Source organism: Rosa chinensis, chromosome 2 (genome assembly GCF_002994745.2).
Source record: "Rosa chinensis cultivar Old Blush chromosome 2, RchiOBHm-V2, whole genome shotgun sequence".
Classification (NCBI taxonomy): Eukaryota; Viridiplantae; Streptophyta; class Magnoliopsida; order Rosales; family Rosaceae; genus Rosa; species Rosa chinensis.
Window position 1 is genome coordinate 28,094,134 of NC_037089.1, and position 6,000 is coordinate 28,100,133.

Genomic DNA, 6,000 nt, shown 5'->3' on the forward strand with positions numbered 1-6,000 from the left:
TCAAATTATGATCCGCTATAGTTTTTTTTTTTTTTTTTTTTTTTGAGTGAGTAGTGTTTTTGTGGATGAAGATATAGGACCAAATTGGCTTATGAAATTTAGGGAAAGTGATAGGTTTTGTTGTTTATTTACTTTCTGGAATATGTATTTTGGAGACTTTAAGTTGCGTTTGAAGTTTTGCTTCATTTGCTTTGGTTTTTTGGGAAATTCATTCAATGAAGTTACTCTTTTAGTAGAAAAGACAACATGTAGTTTCACACATACTATTAATTTAGTGGTATGAAAGGTAAGTATTTAGACTTTCAAAGTTTAAGTCTGTTCTAATTTTTCCTAACCAGAGGTGGACATGACCTCGTCGGAGGTGTCCCAAAGAAGTTAGTAGTGTGTAGAAGATGAAGGTGGGTACGTGGTGGTGTGGAGGAGAGAAGCCATATAGATCATATACATGACATTTTATTGGCCTTCAAATTCATTTTTGATGTTTTAATCTCAAAGCCAACCACATTATACTATTATAGTACCATTTTAAAGAGATCGAGTCTGTACAACAATACAATGCTATAAATATTCGGCCTAAATAAGAAAAGAAAATTCTAGCAAATAAATTTTATTCTAGAACTTACTACACACTAATTCAAAGTGACTAGAAAATAAACATAACTAATCAACTAATACATCACTTCACAATTCACTCGAAAAAGTTCGCTAGCATGCAATTGTGGTACGAAAAAGCACAAGAGATCGGAGGAAGTTTGCCCACTGAATAAAGGAAGACAAATTGTGGTTCTAAAAACGAAAAAGGAACGAAATGTAAAATTAGCAAAAACGAGAGAGACTCCACTCTAGAGACCGCAAGCCTAAGGCTATCTTCAGTAATAGAGGGCTACAATATTAATTATACTTCTATTCCTATTCTAAGTACAATTAATTTTGGGACCAAAACAATTTTTCAACAAAGGTATATAGGTTTTGTACAATATTAATTATACTTCTAGTTAATGTCTAAAAGTTCAGCGGTCGCTGAACCTCGGTTAACGCTTATCCGATGGGCGGACCGCTACTTGTGATGTTCAGAGTTTCCGTTTACCTGTTAAGTAAAATACAGAGGAGGTCAAAGGGAGACCGCGTTGGGCTGTCTTCTCTTCTCCGATGCCCAAGTTAGTCAATGTATTTATGTTGACAAAGTAATAGTAGGTAAGTAGTAAATGTGTAATTAATGAGGAGAGAGGAGAGAACCTTTTATAGGTGAGGAGGAAGCTGATCTTCTCCATGTTTTCGATGTGGGACTGATGTGCTTCAGTCCCCAGCTTCTGGAGGTTCTGATGCTGTCTTGGCGCGGCGCGTGGCGGCATGTCGACGGTGATCTGGGGGTAAGTCGGGGCTCAGGCGATAGCCTGCTTGGCTGTGTTCCCGTAGGTCACTCCTTTGACAGGAGTTGGTACCGTTGGCGGTAGTATGAGCGTGGCTCATTGTAGCTAATTATGCTTGTAAATGCTCATGTAAGTACACTTCTATTCCTATTCTGATTGGTATTTGTATATAATGCTTGATTTTCATCGAGATCAATCAGTTTAATATGATTCATCCATTTTAAATGCTTAATTTGAGCAACAATTCATCAGCGATAAATTGACGCCTCCACGTCATTCAATCGATGGACCACTCGTGTACGTTTTGACACGTCATCCTTGAAGCTCACATAATTTTTGTGACACACGAGCCATGTGTACCGTTTGCAAGACCCATGTGTCAATTAAGCTTGTTCAATGACTTCAATCAAAATTTCAAAGATTGACCGATTAATTTAATAAATTTTATTTTTATTAAATTTCTTGTGTCTACAATAGCAACCCTATATCCCATGCACCCATATTGGATCATCGCTTTCATATGACCTTGAGCGGCCGAACAAGCCACCAACCCAGGCGTGCAAAACAGCATCTATGCGTTGCAAAATCTCTGCTGAAGAGGTACATTGCTACATGGTTAAGATTGTATCACTACACAACACATACACAATTCACAAAGATGTCGCTGCAAGGAGCCGCTACCACTGACCAGCAACATTCTAATCTCTCGTCGCCGCCACTGCCTCCGCTTGCGTCCTCATCAAAACGAAATTGGAAAAAAGACACCGGTGTCGTTACCCCAGTCCCAGAAAAGACAAGAGCCCTATAGCCTTCCGTCCCTCCTTACTAAGACTCAATGCCGAATGACGTTGCTGCTTGGTCGGGGCAAAGCAAAAAGGTTCACCGCCGCCGCTTCTCACAAAATCTTAGGTTTCGAATTTATGCTATTGTCATTTCCTAAGGAATGCTTCATGTGTAAGACTACCTTTGGTCTAATGACAAGTTGTAATCAATAAACTTTTGAGTTTTGACACAACATTTTCAACAAACAATTTTAATGAAGGTCCAATTTGCTACATCAATTTTCATTGTAGTCCGGCCACTTTTTTATTTTTAATTGCAGTCCAACCATTTTTTTTCGTTGTCCATTTTGTCCCTCAAGGTAAATAAAGGAAACAAATCAAAATCTCATAATTTGGGGACTTTGTTTTCAGTTTAAATATTTAAATTTTGAATTTCAAATTCCTAAAATCTACTTAAGGAAATTATAATAAATAATATGGCAGCTAAATCTATGCAAACATATCTTATATACCTTCATGAAAGGTCAATAAATTTTCAAACAATGTAGTGTATCTATATCATAGAATCAAAAAAGAAAAAATAAGACAAACTAAGTAGCGTTGTTGACACAACAATACTATAGTAATAGACTAGTCCATGGTCGATTTTTAATATTATTCCTACTTAAAAGGTAAGGAAAAAGAAACCAACACTACTCTACCTTTATAATAGGTATGAAAAGTATAAATTTTTATGCACAAGGTAATGAAAAAAGAGCAAGGTAGTTTAAACATGGTTCATAATAAAAAGGTAGGAAAAAAAAAAACAAAAAAGGAAAGAATGATTGCAGCTTGCTTCTCTCCTTAATAAATTACCTTTATACTAGGTATCAAAACTTTCATACCTATTAAGAAATAAGTCTTGTCTCCCCCCCTGTATTCGACAGTTTCATTAATCAAGGCTTGAGGACAGCCGCTTCCAAAAAAAAAAAGTCTTGTCTCAACTTTCAAAAGCAAGAATTATGATGAAATTCACTCCCTCGTTCAAAATTCACAGACGTAATTTAGACTTTGAAGAATGAAGACAACACAAGCAACTGCCAACTGCCATATTCAGAATTATAGGCTTGTTACAACTTATTTTGATTAATGAAGTTGATCTGTTTCTCTATTGTAGAGGTTAAAGATGGCACATCCAAAGTTTGACTCTTCCTCAGACCAAGTGCTCAATGCCAGGTCACAAGGCAAAAGGAGTATATAAGGTCGAATATTTATCCACATTCCACATCTAATACAGTAATTCAAATATCAAAGACATTGGGACATTGAGACATTAAGGGAAAGTAGTTTAAACATGGTTCCTAATAAAAAGGTAGGAAAAAAAAAGAGGAAAGAATAATTGCAACTTGCCTGTCCCTTTAATAAATTTCCTTTGTATTAGGTATCAAAATTGCAAACATATCTATGCACAAGGTAATGAAAAAAGAGCAATTTAGTTTTAACATTGTTCCTAATCAAAAGGTACAGACAAAAAAAAAAAACTAAGGTTTCTCCAAAAATTTTCTAGCCTTTATCTGACGGAGCGTCCATGGACCCTGTCGTCAGACGAGTGTTGTTGATGGATCAGTATGGTGCCTCAGATCAAGGGGGTGTTGCTCTGGATCGATGGGAGCCGAGACAAGTGGGAAGAGAGATCGGGTCCGTTGTCGGGTGGTGGTCCTATTCTCACAGGCAAGGTTGGAGGCTAATGCCGTCACTGGGTCTGCCTGAGGTTACTGAGTCCAGCACAGTCGGAGTCAGCGGTTCTTGGCTTGCTCTAGTCTGGGTCGGTGCCTTGTTCATGCTCAGATCTCATCTGGATCTGGTGGTTTTAAGGGTTGATGGAAGGCGCTGGAGGTGGAACGACCTGATTGGGAGAGCATGGGTGGCGGAGCAACCTTATTAGGGCTGTCTGATTGGTGGAGTGCTGGAGGAGGCGACCGAATGCAGGTGGTGGTGCGACGGGGTAGTGGGCAATCGAAGGGTGGTCTGCGTGCATTGGGCCGGGCCTTACATGGATGTGATCTCTTTGATAGTGCTTGGGTCTGGGCTCTCCTATTGGGCCATGCCTGGGCTTTTATTTTATTTCTAAATGTTATTGTTTTATGTTATTTAGTTTGGTTGCGCATTTTGCGAGTAATAAGTACCTACACTTTTTGTGTAGAACTAGTCGGGCTTTGTGCCTGTGTATGCACTCAAAGTGTCTTGTCTGCTCTGGGTAGGAGAAGAATTCCTTGCTTCGTCAAGTGGTCGCTACCGCCTATGGCAGGGTGAGACTAAGTATCGCTGGATCTATTCTCCGACGGCAACATAGGAGGAAAGCTGTGCTAAAGCTGGTAATTATGCTACGTTGTAATCAGGTTACATATCGAGTTATTTTTCTGCTGTGTCACTGCTATGTTAAAGCAAATAGAGTAGTTAATTGTGCACTCTTTGCTAGTTGGTGCTTGTTAGAATACAAGTCTCCTGTAGAGATTTCTGATTTTATTTCAGAAAATACTCTAGATGCTTATTGTAATCAAGGGTTTAGGCTCAATGTCCCCCTCTTGTATTTGATAGTTTCATTAATCAAAGCTTGAGGGCAGCCGCACCAGCCCTTTATTAAAAAAAAAAAAAAAACCATAGCAACTTGTCTTCCCTTAAGATATGAAAAATGCATCTCCCTTTCCAGAATATCTCTCATTTTTACGATTTATCTTTAAGGTGCAAATGTAGAATATTACCTCTTTAGATGGATCAAAACATTATTATGAATACCCATCTAAAATAAATATTTGATTGTATAAATGAAGTTGAACAACATGACAATTATATAATGAAGGTGTGAAAACAAGAAGAAAGTGATGAGAATAAAGAAGAAGAAAAAGACAAGATATATATAGGGGTGTAGAAAAATGAAGGTAAGGTATGATCATTTATAATTTTTTTTTTAATATGCATCAATTAAGAGTTTTGTTGTGCTGATCACACATTATAATTGGTATGGTTTTTATGAATACCAAATTAATTGAAAACAAACATTAACTCTCAATTAATTGACTTATAATTTTTTTTTTTTTGAGTAATATTGTTATGGGTAAATTCGGTATGTGAAAAAGTAAAAATTGACTTATCATGCTAATATAGGAAAGTAAGCTGATATGGATGCCTAATCACTGGACGGCAATTAACAAAAAATTTCGTCCAGATTTTATCATGATTTTTAGACTTAAAACTAATTAATAATAGAGCCAACCATTCTAATTTCTAGAATTCAAAATTAATTGGCTTAAAAGTTCGGCCATAGAAAAATATTCAAAATAGGGAAATGCTACATACACACGCACATGCGTGTGAGTCTAACGCCACAATGCCATTTGTTATGTGGCAACATTTTATTAATGCATTTTTTCCTTTGTCACTTTTACCCTTGCTGCTATTCTCTCTCTCCTTCCTTTTTTGTTACACAGCTGAAGTCTACTGTCTCTTCTTCCTCTTCTCTCCTGCAACAGCTGAAGAGAGAGAGAGAACATATATAGGATCTGCTTTCTCTGTTCCCGGTCAACCGGAGCTTCACCGGTAAACACTGACACCACCACCGTGCTCACCGGCCCTCGATGAGTCCAACCCAGCCTCCATAACTTCCGACAACGAGTGATCTAGAGTCGTCAAAAAGCAAGGAACAACAACTTTCCCAAATGCGAATAATCGATCTCATACAAAACCCAAAACCAAATTCCAAATCACCATCCCCAACAACTTAATCCACACCTATGACCTGTGTAACAAACCACCCTAGTTTATAGAATTTCCAGTATTGGTATGGTAAATTGCTTGATAGCTGGATTTCG